This window comes from Macaca thibetana, chromosome 8 (assembly GCF_024542745.1).
Source record: "Macaca thibetana thibetana isolate TM-01 chromosome 8, ASM2454274v1, whole genome shotgun sequence".
Taxonomy (NCBI): domain Eukaryota; kingdom Metazoa; phylum Chordata; class Mammalia; order Primates; family Cercopithecidae; genus Macaca; species Macaca thibetana.
This window is the reverse complement of record NC_065585.1, coordinates 97,211,520-97,228,958: the sequence shown is the minus strand read 5'-3', so window position 1 is coordinate 97,228,958 and position 17,439 is coordinate 97,211,520. Positions and strand designations below refer to the sequence as shown.

General features: G+C 40.4%; 1 protein-coding gene across 9 annotated transcripts in view; it reads left to right on the top strand.

Moving 5' to 3' along the window:
• SPIDR (scaffold protein involved in DNA repair) overlaps positions 1 to 17,439 on the top strand; it is a 480,217-nt gene that overhangs the window by 297,282 nt on the left and 165,496 nt on the right. The gene's annotated exons all lie outside the window — the stretch shown is intronic.

The following is a 17,439-nucleotide window of genomic DNA, read 5'->3' as shown; positions in this document are numbered from 1 at the left end:
TAATCTCCTGGTATGCTGTTTGCTAAGACTTTTCAAAAAGCGCAATATTAGGGTGGTAGTGTCCCGATTTTCCAGGTACCATCTATCACTGCTACCCTTCCTAGGAAAGGGAATTCCCCAACCCCTTCTGCTTCATGGGTGAGGCAGTGCCCCGCCCTGCTTCAGGTCACACTTCGTGGGCTGCACCCACTGTCTGACAAGCCCCAGTGAGATGAACCCAGTAACTCAGTTGGAAATGCAGAAATCACCTGTCTTCTGCATTTTTCACGCTTGGAGCTGTAGATTGGAGCTGTTCCTATTCAGCCATCTTGGTTCCTCCTCTCCTCTTTGTGTTTAAATACATATTGCCCAGTTAAATTTTCAAAAGCAGGTGGCCTGTAATTTTGATCATTTGGAAATACCAGACTTTTATGCTTCCAGATCTTGGTCTAGAAATTAATAGCAAATTTTTTTTCTTAAATCTTAGTCTTGATCTAACCTAGAGTACTTATGAGTAAACAAGTGGTATAGTCTGTTCCTTTTCGTTCTGTCTTCTATCTCTGTTTTGCTAGCCTTTCTCCCACTCTGTACTTAATGATCATTCTTTGTCCTAAAGGGTAGATTTTAGAAGCTGTATATGGACTCCTAGAAATAAAGCAATTAGAATATGTTAGAAATGAATCCAGCCATGCCACTTTATTGCCGTAAAATAACAATTCCAAGATAAGAATCACTTTCTGAAAGAACTGAGAAACATTCATTCCAGTATGTATCTCTTCCTGCCTAGGATGTGCCTAGCACTTGTTGCGTACTGTAGAGATGAAATAAATAGAAGATGCAACTCCAGTCCCTTGCATCACTAAAATCTCATTGGGGAAATAGACATAATCTACAAAAGGAATTGAGAGATAGATACTTGTGTATAATAATATAATCTAGTAACTTTTAATTTGGTTCCTCAAAAATTGAGCAATAGAATAAGTAATTTTTTAAAAATCTATACTGTTAACAATTAAAGTATAATGGAACTCATGTTCCTTCCTGTGTATATTCCATTTTAATGGAGGTGCTAATAGTTGGGGCTGGGAGTGGGGCATGTTGCACTATATGATGTGCCTTTTTGGGAAGGAAGACGTGTGATTTTCTGTATACATGACCTCTCAATGGCCAGTGAGACATTCTCAAGGGGATGGGTATCAAGCCACTCTATGAATGTGGGTTCTTACTTCATCTGGTAGAAATCACAGTAACATGGAAAGAATACCACACTGTCAGTTCCAGCAAAGAAATTTTGGACAGTTCTCAGAGCCTTACTTTTTCATTCATCAAGTCAGAATGTTGACAATAGTCTGTCTGTCTGACAGGGTTGTTCTGGGAACTAAACAAAATAACAGAAACAAAAACTCTTAGTTGTCTTAAGATTTTAAAGACGGTATAGGCATGTTAATGAGTTTTTATATGACCCTACACAGGTGCCCAATTTCTAATGCTCCCTGAATGCCATACCAACTCCTGTTACATTCATTATCTATTGTCAGCCAGGGACAATTTTCCATCTTGCTAGGCCAAAGAGAAGCCAGACAATGAGAATTAGCCCATAGGCCTAGCAGCTTCAAGCATAGAACCACAACCGAGATCTGAAGATAGCTGGCTGATCTTAGATGGCCTCAGTGGGGCTGGCTGGCTGGATGTGCAATTTTTTTTCACTGGCTTAGCTTCCCTAATGATTGTTCCATACTGAATCTCAGTCTACCTCACCTCTTCCTTCCATTCATTGGCTTCATTCTACTCTAGAGACACTGGGTTTAATCTGGGGCTTTACCTGCAAATTAAGTATTGCTTCCAAGCCAGAACTATTGTCTGAGACCTAGGTAGTTGGGCTAAAAAAACTGCTTTTTGTTTTCTGGAATACATGTATCATAGTAACATCTCTGGCCTTCACATTACTTGAGAAATGAAATCCTTTGGTTAGCCAGCAACCTATAATGCCTAAACTACATGTTGTAATTTAAGTCTGTAGGTGGATATTTAGGATTAGTTGTCGTCACAGGTCATGGAATGAGGAGTAAAGCTTAGTAAGTTTATTTTCTTATTTCATTTTTGTTTTTTATAGCGATGGGGTCTTGCTTTGTTTTGCACAGAGTGGAGTGTAGTGGCACAATCACAGTTTACTGCAGCCTCGGACTCCTGGGCTGATGTGATCAGCCCCCCTCAGCCTCCTGAGTAGCTGAGACTACAGGTGCATGACACCATGCCCAGATAATTTTTTTTAATTTTTTATAGAGAAGGGGTATGTTGTCTAGGCTTGTCTTGAACTCCTGGCCTCAAGCAGCCCTCCCACTTCTCCCTCTCAAAATGCTGAGATTCCAGGTGTGAACCACCACACGCAGCCAGCATAGTAAATATAAATTAAGGTGTTTTTATGCCCCCCCCCTTTGCTACTTTTTGCTTTCTGATTTCAAAGGACACACCTTTAAGTATGAACAGGTTGTTTCCCAAAAGTTCTTTGCTTAGAACTTAGACTGCATTTTCCCAGAGAACAGCAGTAGAAATCATAGCTGCATTCCCAGGCCAGTCCCCAAAAGTCTGTTTTATACTAATGCATTATAACATTTTACTGATAATGGGACTTCAGCTCCTCATAGCCACATTTATAATATTATTTCTCTGAGAAAAATAATTTTGAATCAAGTTCAGATGCTGTAGAATGTCCTCATGAAGTGGAGAGAAGGTGAAGATGGAAAAAAAGGGACCAACTTTAGGTACTAATGGGGCAGGCATATCTGAATAAATTAGAAAAACATTCCTGAACCCTAGGAACCTAAGTCTGGATGCCGTCTTAGAGAAGGCGCCTATCCAGGCCAGTTGCTGTGCCTCTGTTCTGAACTGATAACAAGAAGGGCAGTTGTGAGGAGATAATGAGCGTCATATGGCAAAGTCTTTCATGCTAATCTGTATACCTGTTTGGGTATGTCCTAAACTGGATGCAAGTCAGAAACTGATTATATAATCTTTGGTGTATATATTTCTTATTTTTAAAAAACATGCTAGGCTATTCATTGTTACTATATTAAAGTGTGAATAACCTGGAGGGCAAAAACAAGTGTTGGCTTAACCCTTCCTACACAGCCTGAAGACCACACTATGCCTGGCTATCTCTTAAATACTTAAATAATGTTGTTGGCCAACATTGTGTATAAGTAGACTCATCTCATTTCTAGTTCATGAACCTTTGGCGTATTGCTAAAGACAATTAAGACCTTTTGAGATATGCACAAGACTTTTGTGTTCTTTAATTTATTTAAAGAAGCCAGTTTTGTACTTTAATGCTTCTGTGTAGAAATGGGCTATACTGTTATTCACAATAGCAAAGACCTGGAGTCAGCCTGAGTGCCCTGTAGCAGTGGACTAGATAAAGAAAATGTGGTACATACACACCGTGGAATACTTCGCAGCCATAAAAATTGGTATCAGTGGCCTTTGCAGGAACATGGATGCAGCTGGAGGCCAGTATCCTAAGTGAATTAATGCAGAAACACAACCAAACACCACATATAATCACTTGTTAGTGGAAACTAAATACTGGGTACACATGTACATAAAGATAGGAATAATGAACAATGGAAACTGCAAGAGGGGAGGGAGGGAGGAGGGCAAGGTTGAAAAGCTACTTATTGGGTACTGCGTTCACTGTTGAGGTGACAGCATCAGTAGAAGCCCAAACATCAGCATCATGCAATGTGCTCATTTAACAAACCTGCACGTGTATCCCCTGAATCTACAAGAAAATAAAATTTGTTTAAAAAAAGAAAAGAGCCAGCCTGGGTGCACTGTTATATAGTAGATCTAATGTATTTTTTTAAACGGAGCTCTTTTCTTGAGCTCTGATGGAATATTTATATCATATAAATATAAAGCATATATCTTGAGTCTTTTTGTAGCTACAATTGAACACAAATTATTTCCCCCCAAAGAGGATAGGTTCTGCAGTGTTCCAGCAAGATACCAGTAGATAATGAGTAAGTTAAGGTTACACTCAGCATTTGTGAATGGTGATTGTCTTCACAAACCCTGGATAAGTAACTAGCTTCACCTTTTTTGTTTGTTTGTTTCTTTGTTTTTTTGAGGAGTCTTGCTCTGTCGCCCAGGCTGGAGTGCAGTGGCATGATCTCAGCTTACTGCAAGCTCTGCCTCCTGGGTTCACACCATTCTCCCGCCTCAACCTCCCGAGTAGCTGGGACAACAGGCGCCCACCACCACACCCAGCTAATTTTTTGTATTTTTAGTAGAGACAGGATTTCACTGTGTTAGCCAGGATGAGTCTCGATCTGACCTTGTGATCCCCCCGCCCTTGGCCTCCCAAAGTGCTGGGATTACAGACGTGAGCCACCGTGCTGGCCCAGCTTCACCGTTTTTTAAACATAAGTTTGAATTCCAAATTAACCTTGTAACGAGCCAGTGAAATAGGCAGTGATGAGTCTTGTGCTGTATCTGGCCCTTATCTGTAGATTTTAACATCCTTTGTGGTTGCTGGTTTTAGTCTTCAAAGAATGTTTGCTCTTGTTTCATTTCTCTAGTTTGTCACTAGTTCATTTTGGAGTGTTCCTTTAAACAACCAATGTGTAATATAAAAGGAAAATAAAAACAGTTTAGTCATACAGAGGTTAAAAAACTCACTTGCATAAATAGTGGACATTTTAAAGTAATATACTAACAATTGGAATAATAACAATTCAGTACTGAACAAATGTGTTGCGTTTAACTATCTATAAGTATATACCAATGTGCCCTCTGACTAAAGTTGCTATGCCCTGCCTGGCTGTTACTGTCTTCCTTACATATGTGTGTTCCATTGGAAACAGAAGATTTGCACAGTCCAGTTGACCAGATTGGAACACACAAGTGTCCTCCTTCCTCAGCTCCTGACCCCCTCCCCTGTGAGATGGTCATCCAGTTACCCAGGTCTTTCCTTGCCTGTCTGCAAGTGTCCATGCAGCATAAAGAAGCAATTGTACATTCTTCTTAGGAGGGGTGATCCTGATAATTCGTGGGGCCTTTTTTAAATGCAAATGTTGTTGAGAAGACAGGAGTCTCAGGTATGGTTTGACCCAGAAGTGTCCCCTGTGCCTATTGGAGTGGGTTTAAAGATGAGAACAAGGGGCAGTCGCATGTGGTACCATGTTCCTTGCTTCCTTTTTGAAGAACATGAAGTGAAATACATTATGAAATAATTGGTAGGAAAGACTCTATATGGTTGCATCATATATCTTCCCTGACCCAAATCCAGGTTTTCTCTTTCTGAGCAGGTTGACTTTAGCAAATACAAACAGAAACTGATTGCTGGTCTCACTTTTAAGTAATTTGTGAAAGACGACCTGCTGATAAGAATAACATTAACATAATGTTATATGCTTAAAGTGAAAGATGTATTCCCTTTGGGAAAACAGACATAGATACCCTAAAATTTCCTTGCTTATGTTGATAGGCCACACCTGACAGGTGTGCTTATATTGACAAGCCATACATCTTATCAAAAGTGGTCATTTTGTTGGCTGAATTAAAGAGCATTTCATCATTTTCCCTGGTATTAGCTCTTTGACTATGAGATGCAACTGTCAGTGTGAAACTTGGCATTTGCCCAGCTCTTCTGATAGGAATGGCTGTTCTTTCACCTTGTGGGATATTTTTACAATCTTGACTCTTTTCCAATATCACTTTCACATATAGTGCTGGTAGGCCAAGGGAAGACTTCTCCTCTCCACTGTCTGTACAGATTCTTAGGCCCAGCATCTTTTCTGGAAGCCCCAAATTAATCCCTCACCAGCTCTATCCTTGTGTCTTTGGGCACTGGGTAGCCTGGTGTGCCCTTTTCCCTTCTGGCTGTTGTTTCGAGTCCTCAGTTCCCTGAAAAGCCTTCCAGTTTCTGCTCATAAATTCAGACTGTAGAAGCGGTCCACCAGAATCTCCTGGGTTTGCTCAGGTACAAAAGTCCCAGAAACCCAGTGTAACTGCTTTTACATGTTCCTACAGAATTACATATTCATTGTGCCTGTCTGGCTGATGATGATTTTTTCTTCTTTTACTTTTTTTGTTTTTCTAAGTTATCTATAATGGCCATTTATGACCTTCATAATCAGAAAATACTTCTTTTGCCTTGCTGTTCTCCTATCCTTCCTTTATATGGATCATAGGGTGATCTAGCTATTTTAAGTCCATAGAGACTCCCACATTTTGCCACTTTAAGGGTTAGCATCTGTGCGTATTTTCCTCCAAAGACATACACATTTCATTTTGAATGGTCCCTTCTGTGCTGTGCTGCACAATGAAACTGTTTCATTCTTCGGTGACCCCAGGGCCTCCTTTCTGGGTATAGCGTTAGATTACCTAAGGCAGAGGTAGTTCACGCCTAGCTTCTTCATTCCAGTTTGCCAGGTTGTCAGCTTCCTCAACTTTAAACTTGTGGTAATAATAGCATCTCCTTCATGGAGCCGCTGGGATGCTCCACTGGATAAAGCAGCAGAATGCCTGGCACAATGCCTGCCATGGAACATTAGTGGCCTAAAATTTTTACTGTTGTTTTAATGACTTCCCCCATGGCACATATGTTCAAGTGAGACCCAGGCTGTACTGCCAGAGTCTATGAAGTGTCATGTCTGTCTGTGTGGCAGCATAGCAGGTAGAAGTATTTCTCAATTAGAGTATTGGATTTCTTTCAGAGTTTCCACCTGGAGCCTCCAAGCAGAACTGATTTAACATTTAATCCCAAACCTGTTCAGCACCTTGCTCATTTGCTTCTCCCTCTGAGCTGTGTCCCCTTAAGCCAGGCCTCAGGACACCTCCCTCAACCACTTGAAGAAGCTGCCAGCATGGCCAGGCGCGGTGGCTCAAGCCTGTAATCCCAGCACTTTGGGAGGCCGAGACGGGCAGATCACGAGGTCAGGAGATCGAGACCATCCTGGCGAACACCGTGAAACCCCGTCTCTACTAAAAAATACAAAAAAAAACTAGCCAGGCGAGGTGGCGGGCGCCTGTAGTCCCAGCTACTCTGGAGGCTGAGGCAGGAGAATGGCGTAAACCCGGGAGGCGGAGCTTGCAGTGAGCTGAGATCCTGCTACTGCACTCCAGCCTGGGCTACAGAGCGAGACTCCGTCTCAAAAAAAAAAAAAAAAAAAAAAAAGAAGCTGCCAGCAGCCTCTCTCCACTGTGTGCAGATTTCATATACCGTTCTCAGCCCACTGCGGTAGATCTTTAGCTGCAACTTCTCTGCTGAGAGTGGCTGCTCAGCAGTCAGTCTCTGACCAACTAACTTTTAAATCCATTGGCTTTTTCCAGCTTGCATCCTTTTTGCCTCCTCTGTACCTTTGCCATTTCTGACTTGCTAGTCTAACTGCAGTGCCCACCCCTGCCCCTGCTGGGATCCTCCCCCATCTCCCTCTGGCAACTTTCTTGCCCTCTTCCCTGGGTCCCTTGCACCATCTCTCCCAGTGGCTGCCCTTCTTATGCCCATCCTATATGTAAGGGTTACTATGGGTCAACATATAGCCTTGTATAACATGTACAATAACTGATACATTATAATAATATAAATAAATATAATAATATAATAATTAAAAAATTATAATAATATAAATAATATTGAGACATGGAATACTGAATTTTGTTGGTAAAGCATGACTACAAACCACAAAATATGTTCAAAGAATGAGGTGAGGGAATTACACGAGTGTTCGGTTGTCTGCCTTGTGATTTTTTTCCTCCTTTATTTTCCGATGTTCCAAGTTTTTTATATTGTTCACTTATTACTTTTATAACCAGAAAAAGATTTCTCTTATCTCTTATGCTTCCTGTACATGTATATATGTATCTTAGAGTGATCACATCTGCATATAATAAGTATAATTTCACCTATTTAACAACTGTAGCCCTAGACGTAATTTTCTTTTCCTCTTGCCATTTGGCATTATATAATGTAGATTTCCCCATTCCTCGGATGGTATTTGTGACCATCTTATTGATGTGATAACATTTCATTGGTTTAAAAAGATATCTAATTTTAAATAGTTTTTGTTGATTTTAATATTACCTGTGTAACGGTCAGTGATGGAGGTTGTGAATTTTCAGTTTTGAGCCTGAGGACATCAAAGTCCTTGGTTTCCTTCAGGGGTAAAATGAGAACAAGGGACATGCTGTGGGGCACTGGACAGGGCATTGCCTGAAGGGCTTGCCTGGTCTTTGTGAAAGGATTTCTCTCTCCTCTGCACCCTCAGCCCCCATGGAGGCAGGGTTCACTGGTAGGACCAAACACACAGGGCGCTCCACCTCAAAGTCAGCGGAGAAAAGCTGACAGATGTCATTGTCACCTGAGGTAACTGCCTTTGCCGACACTGTTGCTTCTGGGTGTCGGAAGGCTGAAGACTCCAGAATCAACTGCCCTTGTGGTTGCCACTGTTTCATTTTGGCAGCAAAGGACTCAGCTTTCCCCATTTGTGAATGTGTATAGATTTGTTTAAAGTTATAGGATGTGGGGAGAAAGGAAGAGAACAGGGAAGAGACTTATTCCTACTCCTGTGCCTCTGTCCCACCCTTCATCCCCGCCAAACCTTACCTCTCCAGCATTCTCTTACCCATCCAGCCTGGATGCACTTTCAGTCTAGCCTTTATCTCTCTTGAGAAAGTTTCTGAATGAAGGCTAGAAAGAATTCTTAACTCTGTTTTGATGTATGACAATTTTTTTTTTTTTTGGGGGCAAATATGCTTCCCAGTATTTAGAATCATTAGGCTAATTAGAAACAGTACTTTACTATTTTCTCTGTCTCTCTCTTTTTTTTTTGGTCAGTGAAGGAAAGAAAGAAGCTAATCTTTTTCAATCAAGGACTACTACATGTTTTGTTCATTAAATTCTCACTACAGCCCACTGAGGGAGGCAGGTCAGGTCACACAGGCCCTCTTTTTTTTTTTTTTTTTTTTTTGAAGCACGGTCATACTCTGTCACCTAGACTGAAGTGCAGTGGCCCCGTCATGGCTTACTGCAGCCTCAAACTCCAGGGCTCAAGCGATCCTCCTGCCTCGGCTTACCAAGTAGCTGAGATTACTGGCGTGAGCCATGACACCTGACTCATTTTTCTTTTTTTTTCTTTTTTGTTTTTTGTGGAGATGTTGCGCAGGCTGATCTCAAATTCCAGGATTCAAGCTATTCTCCTGCCTCAGCCTCCCAAAATGTTGGGATTATACAGGTGTGAGCCATGGCACCTCATCCCTCTTGAAACCCAAGTCTGTGGGATTCCACATCCCATGTTCTCCTCTTGGCCACATCACTTGTCACTGTGCCTTGGGTTGTCATGCACCATTGTGTCCCTGTCGACTGTCACATGCGAGGATGGGTGCTAGTGGTTAAGAAAATAAGATTTAGAATCTGCAAGGGTCCAGATCGTTGGCATGCTATCAGCTTGGTAAGAATACTCCTAAAGACGGAACTACTCATTGTCTCTAAGGTGATCTAAATTTTATTCTAATTCTGGGAGAAACTGGGCAAGTTTTCAAAAGTTTTTAAGTCAGGTATTTGAGTAACAGGACATCTGTGTGGGATTAATACCTATGAATAATTTTTTAGTTGCTCTTGTTGGAAATAAGAGAGAGGAAACATCTGTTTAACACAATATCTGACCAGTCTTTCAGCTTCTTGATTACTTTCATGTTCAGTCTGAGGTTAAATGTCTTTTGATGTAGTAAAACTTATAAAGTGTGAAGAAGAACTTAAATCCAATTCCTTATACTTAACCATGATTTAGTCCCTTTGGGGAATCGTATTTAAATATTGCTTCCTATTTATTTATTTTTGAGGCGGAGTCTCACTCTGTCACCAGGCTGGAGTGCAGTGGCACGGTCTCAGCTCACTGCAACCTCCACCTCCCAGGTTCAAGCAATTCTCCTGCCTCAGCCTCCCGAGTAGCTGGGACTACAGGTGTGTGCCACCACGCCCAGCTAATTTTTTAATTGGTAGGAGAGACAGGGTTTCACTATGTTAGCCAGGCCGCCTTGGGCTCCCAAAGTGTTGGGATTACAGGTGTGAGCCACTGCACCCAGCCTAACTACTAAATTCTATAAAAAGCCGGGCGTGGTGGCTCATGCCTGTAATCCCAGCACTTTGGGAGGCTGAGCTAAGAGATTAAGACCATCCTGGCCAATATGGTGAAATCCCGTCTCTACTAGCAATACAAAAATTAGCTGAGCATGGTGGCTATTCAGGAGGCTGAGGCAGGAGAATCTCTTGAACTCGGGAGGCAGAAGTTGCAGTGAGCAGAGATGACACCACTGCACTCCATTCTGGGCATCAGAGCAAGATTCCGTCTCCAAAAGAAAAAAAAAAATTTGTAGTTAAAGAAATTTTCATCATTCATTGTTACATTGCGCTTTTCTTTAAAAGTAGACTAGTTTTAAAAATAAAATAGTTTGATATATATAATACATCATTTCATCATTTTTCAGATAAACCTATTAAAAATATTTCCTTGTTCAACTTGACCTTATTATTTTACAGTTCCCTATTGCAAGAAATATAAAGCAAAATTGCGCACAGGTTTCTTTTATTTTAGGCTTGTTGCCTTTGTGTAAAAGAAATTCATTGACGTCTGGGCGCAGTGGCTCACTCCTGTAATCCCAGCACTTTGAGAGCCCAGGCGGGTGGACCACCTGAGGTCAGGAGTTCGAAACCAGCCTGACCAACATGGAGCGACCCCATCTTTACTAAAAATACAGAATTAGCTGGGTGTGGTAGCACATGCCTGTAATCCCAGCTACTTGGGAGGCCGAGGCAGAAGAACCGCTTGAACCTGGGAGGCAGAGGTTGCAGTGAGCCGAGATTGCTCCATTGCACTCCATCCTGGGCAAGAAGAGTGAAATTCCATCTCAAAAAAAAAAAGAAAGAAATTAACTGAAGAAGGCTGATTTCCTGTTTGGGGGACATGCATGCATTGGGCAGTAAAGAGAAGCAACATTGAGTTAGAGCACAGAGTGATGTTTACACTGAGTTCTAACGTATATCTAAGGAAATTCTTTTTAACATTTTAAAAGTGAAAATAAAGAACCTTGTATCATTCTAGGCTTTTAGAAGCATTTTAAATAAGTGTAAATATTACCGTTAAAATTTTATTTCTCTGGAATTCTTATAGCATAGATATGATACAGAAAAAAATAGTTTATACCTTTTAAAAATGTAAAATATCCCTAATTATCCCACTGTTATAATATTTAATACAACTACAAATATTTAAAAATATTTTATACTCTTTACTCATTTGTATTTTTTTATTGTTGCAATTAAATTAGCCATGCCATTTTACATTATGCTTTTTTACTTGATATTTTATTAAGCATTTATGCATGATTATATAGTCCTTATATACTATTTGAATACATAATATTTCTTCATTTGCTGTCTCATAAATTATTTAAACAATCCCATATTGTTTAACCTATATTAACAAGATTTTGGTATTAAAGGTTTAAAAAAAGAAAAAATAAGACAGCAAAGGGGAAATTCTGTGCAGCTGAAAACTGTATAACCACCATATACCAGATATATTAATAGTTATGGATAAGAATGTGATATTTATTCTCAGATATATATATATTTGTTTGTTTGTTTGTTTGTTGTTTTTTGAGATGGAGTTTCAGCTCTTGTTGCCCAGGCTGGAGTGCAATGGCACAATCTCGGCTCACCACAACCTCCATCTCCCAGATTCAAGTGATTCTCCTGCCTCAGCCTCCCAAGTAGCTGGGACTACAGGCATGCGCCACCATGCCCAGCTAATTTTGTATTTTTAGTAGAGATGTGGTTTCTCCATGTTGGTCAGGCTGGTCTTGAACTCCTGACCTCAGGTGATCTGCCCGCCTCAGCCTCCCAAAGTGCTAGGATTACAGGCGTGAGCCACCGTGCCTGGCATTTTTTTCTTTCTTAAACTTGAAATTTGTTCCGTCCTAACCTTAAATAATTTCTCTGAAATTCCATATTCAGTCACAGGTACAAATCTACTTCCCTTTTCTTCCAGTAAGCTAATAATGCAGTTTTAAGTGAGTAGTCATAGAATTGTAGGACTAGAAAGGACTTATAAAGTCCAGCTTCTTGCCTCCAGACAGTAGGGATACTCAGTCACTGAGGTACATGAGTATCTTTTTTTTATTTTTGAAGTTCTCCTGGGAAAGAGATTTCGTAACTCTACTGGAAGTACTGTTACTTTTTATTTTTTTTACTTTTTTTATTTTTTTGAGACGGAGCCTTGCTCTGTCGCCCAGGCTAGAGTGCAGTGACGTGTAGATCAATCTTAAATCACATTTACTATAGTATGAGCTCCTTTCACTCAGTCAATAGTTACTGATCACCTGCTATGTGCAGGACACAACATTAGGCGCCGAGAAGTACACAAATCAGAGTTTCAGCCCCAAAGACCAGATGAGCTTTTTGTGGGGATTGGATGGCCTTGAATATCACCTTAAAAACTTTGGACTTTATTACGAGCCATCACGGATATCTTAGTGTAAATGTGACACTGTGGAAGTGATATTTTAAGTAGAATTAATGTGTGGTTCTGGGAAGCATGGTTTTATTTATCATTCATTCAGCAAATATTTGGTCAAACTCTAATATATACAAGTCATCAGGTTAAGGAATATGAAACAGATAAATAACTAGAAAACACAATTTGTTCTCTGGTTGGAAGATTTTAAATATACAAGTACATAAGTAATTGCAGTATAAGATAGGGAGTTCTGTGCAGATAATAGAGACAGGTGGAGGGGTCTTTTTTTCTGGTTGCATTTAACTCATGAGGGCAGGAAAATGGGGATTACACTGGTTTTGGAGGATAAACTATATATATATATATATATATATATATTTTTTTTTTTTTTAGTTTCGCTCTTGTTGCCCAGGCTGGAGTGCAATGGTGCGATCTCAGTTCACCGCAACCTCTGCCTCCCGGGTTCAAGCAATTCTCCTGCCTCAGCCTCCCGAGTAGCTGGGATTATAGCCATGTGCCACTACGCCTGGCTAATTTTGTATTTTTAGTAGAGACGGGGTTTCTCCATGTTGGTTAGGCAGATCTCAAACTCCCGACCTCAGGTGACCAACCTGCTTCTGCCTTCCAAAGTGCTGGGATTACAGGTGGGAGCCACCCTGCCCAGCCTAAGGATAAAAAATACTTCTAAAGAATGTGAATTCTGGACTCTGCCATTGCATTCAAAGATCCTGCTACTAGAAAAACATTTTCATTCAGACTTCAAAAGCTCAGTTACTTAGAGAAGTGAGGTTAGTGTGGTAGGAAGGGGCTGGCAATTAGGAGACGAACTTATCATCAGTGCATTAACAGACTCTATCTGTGACCTTTGGACGGTGCGCTAACTTGAACTTTTGTTTTCTTCTTTTCTTTTCTTTGTCACCCAGGCTGAAGTGCAGAGGTGTAATCACAGCTCACTGCAGCCTTGACTTCCTGGGCTCAAGCATCCTCCTGCCTCAGCCTCCCAAGTAGCTGGGACCATAGACATGTGCCACTACACCTAGAAATTTAAAAAATTTTTTTATATAGAGATGGGGTCTCAGACTGGTTTTGAGTGCCCAGACTGGTTTTGAGCTCCTGGGCTCAAGCAGACCTCCCCGCCAGCCTCCCAAAGTTCTGGGATTACAGGCGTGAGACATCACTCCTGGCCTATTTTCTTATTTTCAAAATGTGTAACATGCCTTGATGATTTTTCAAGGCATTTTCTCACTTTATAGAAATATATATTAATATATGGAGAGTTTGGTAGTTACGAGCATGAATCTACCATGTTTGTGTCCTGGATCAACCATTGCTCCTCTCTTTGATTAGGCTCATTAATCTGCCTCCGTTTATCCGTAAAATGGAGATCTTCATAATACACTTCCTCAGAGGAAGATGAAAAGCACTTAGAACAATACTTGGCACAGACTAAGTACTCAGTAAATATTAGTTATTATTGGAATGGCATCAGGGTAGATGGCAGAGTAGAAAGCCCCGGGAAATTGTGCCTTCACCAAAACAGTTGAATTAACTGTGTAAGGAACTGTGTGAGATAACTACTTTGGAACTCTGAGTATAGAAGAACACTTGTAGCATCCAGGGGCAAAGTCTCTGGTAAATTTCAGAAAATCATGGTCAAGTTCAGCTTTCACATTGTAGCAGCTACCATCTTCCACCCCCAACCTCATGGCAACCAGCTGTCAGTCCACAAGCCTTCCTGGTGCAGCATGCTGGAGCCAGGGTGAGCAAAGTGGATTTTCACATATCAGAAGAGAAAGAGAAAGGGGCAGAAAAAATATTTAAAGAAATAATGGGCCAAAACATCCCCCCCAAAAGGAAAGACCTGAATATATGCCACCACGAGCTCAATGTACTCCAAGCAAGATAAACACTATGAGATTAATGCCAAGATATATTAGAGTCAAACTGTTAAAGCCCAAACATGGAGAGCAGGCATAAATCCTTCTTTGTCAGTAATCACATTAAATGTAAATGGATAACAATTAAAAATGGAAAAAATATAAATGGATGAAATTCAACTATGAAAAGATAGAGATTAGAAGATTACATTAAAAAAAACAGGATTCATCTATATGTTATATACAAGAGACACAATTTACATATGAGGACAGAAGGGGTTGAAAGTTAAAGGATGGAAAAAGATATTCTATGCAAATATTAACTAAAAGAGAACCAAGATAGGTATATCATTGTAGATAAAATAAACTTGCAAAAGCAGTTATAAGAGATAAAGGACACTCTATATATTAATTAAAAGGTTCAATACAGCAAGAAGAGATAACAGATATAAACATACATACACCTAACAAAGGTGCCCCAAAATATAAGAAGTAAAAATTGACAGAATCAAAGGGAAAAACGACAGTTCTAAAATAATAATTGGAGACTTAACTACTCCCACTTTTAATAAGGATTAGAACAACTAGAAAGAAGATCAGTAGGAAATATTGGACTTGAACAACACTGTAAAGCAATTAGACCTAACAGACATGTACAGAATATTCCACCTAACAACAACCTAATACCCATTCTTATCAAGTGCACATGGAACATTTTCCAGGATAGATTATTTGTTAAACCATCAAACAAGTCTTAATAAGTTAAAATTGTCTCACGCGTCCGTGTGAAGAGACCCTCAAACAGGCTTTGTGTGAGCAACATGGCTGTTTAGTTCACCTGGGTACAGGCAGGCTGAGTCCGAAAAGAGAGTCAGCAAAGGGTGGTGAGATTTTCATTAGTTCTTACAGATTTTGGGATAGGCGGTGGAGTTAAGAACAATGTTTTGGGGACAGGGGATGGATCTCACAAAGTACATTCTCAAGGGTGGGGAGAATTACAAAGAACCTTCTTAAGGGTAGGGGAGATTATAAAGAACCTTCTTAAGGGTAGGGGAGATTACAAAGTACATTGATCAGTTAGGGTGGGGCAGAAACAAATCACAATGGTGGAATGTCATCAGTTAAGGCTATTTTCACTTTTGTGGTTCTTCAATTGCTTCAGGCCATCTGGATGTATACGTGCAGATCACTGGGGATATGATGGCTTAGCTTGGGCTCAGAGGCCTGACAAAAATATTCAGGCCTTACAGGGTATATTTTCCGGTTACAATAGAATAAGAAAAGGATATCCATTTTTACCACTTCTGTTAAATATTGTACCGGAGTTTCTACCCAGGACAAGTAGGCAAGTAAAGGAATTTAAAAGCTTCCATATTGGAAAGGAAGAAGTGAAATTATCTCTATTCACAGATGACATGATTTCAAATGTAGAAAATCCTAAGGAATTCACTAAAAAAAAACTGTTAGAAGTAATGAGCTTAGCAAGGTTGCAGGGTACAAAGTCAGTATAAGTCAGCTGTATTTCTGTATAATGCAATGAACAATCTGAAAATGAAATTAAACCAATTTTATTTACAGCGGCATCAAAAGGAATAAAGTACTTAGGAATAAATTTAATAAAACAAGTGTAATACACTCTGAAAACTACAAAACAGTGTTGAAAGAGACTAATAGGGTTAAGAAGGCAGTACTCACCAAATTGATCTGTAGATTCAACATGATTCCTATTAGAATCCCATCTGGCTTCTTTGTAGAATTAACAAGCTGATCATGGGAATTCATATGTAAACCCAAGAGACACAGAATAGCCAAAGCAGTCTTGAAAAAGAACAAAGTTACAGGACTCGCCCTTTCCAATTTAAAAAATTACTACAGAGCTACAGTATTCAAGACAGTGTTGACATAAAGATAAACATGTAGACCAATGAAATATATTAGAAAGCCCTCTAAACCCCTCTGTCTACAGTCAGTTGATTTTCAACAAAGGTACCAAGATCATTCAAGGGGAAAAGAATAATGGTCTTCCACAGATGGTGCTGGGACTACCAGATATCCACATGCAAAATAATAAAGATCCTTACCTTAAACATATACAAAAATTAACTCAAAATGAATCAAAGACCTAAATGTAAGAACCAAAAGTATAAAACTCTTAGAATAAAACACAAGAATAAATCTTCCTGACCTTGAATGTGGTGATGGATTCTTAGGTATGACACTAAAAGCATAAACAACAAAAGGAAAAAAAAAATTGCACATCATCAAGATGAAGAACTTTTGTGTTTCAAAAGACACTATTAAGAAAGTGAAAAGTGGCTGGGCGCGGTGGCTCAAGCCTGTAATCCCAGCACTTTGGGAGGCCGAGGCGGGTGGATCACGAGGTCAGGAGATCGAGACTATCCTGGCTAACATGGTGAAACCCCGTCTCTACTAAAAATATAAAAAACTAGCCGGGCGTGGTGGCGGGCGCCTGTAGTCTCAGCTACTTGGGAGGCTGAGGCGGGAGAATGGCGTGAACCCGGGAGGCGGAGCTTGCAGTGAGCCGAGATCACGCCACTGCACTCCAGCCTGGGAGACACAGCGAGACTCCGTCTCAAAAAAAAAAAAAAAGTGAAAAGTTAACCCACAGAATGGGGGGAGTATATGCAGATCATATATTTGATAAGTGAGTTACATAGAGAATATATTAAAAATTCTTACCATTCAGTAATAAAAAGGCAACCTAATTTTTAAAATGGGCAAAGAATCTGAATAGATGTTTCTACAAAGAAGATATACAAGTGGCCAATAAGAGTAATGATTAAGATGAAAGGTTTTAGCCGGGTGTGGTGGCTCACACCTATAATCCCAGCACTTTGGAAGGCGGAGGTGGGCAGATCACAAGGTCAGGAGTTCGACACCAGCCTGGCCAATATGGTGAAACCCTGTCTCTACTAAAACTACAAAAATTAGTTGGGTGTGGTGGCGGGTGCCTGCAGTCCCAGCTACTCAGGAAGCTGAGACAGGAGAATTGCTTGAACCCAGGAGGTGGAGGTTGCAGTGAGCCGAGATCCAGCCTGGGCAACAGA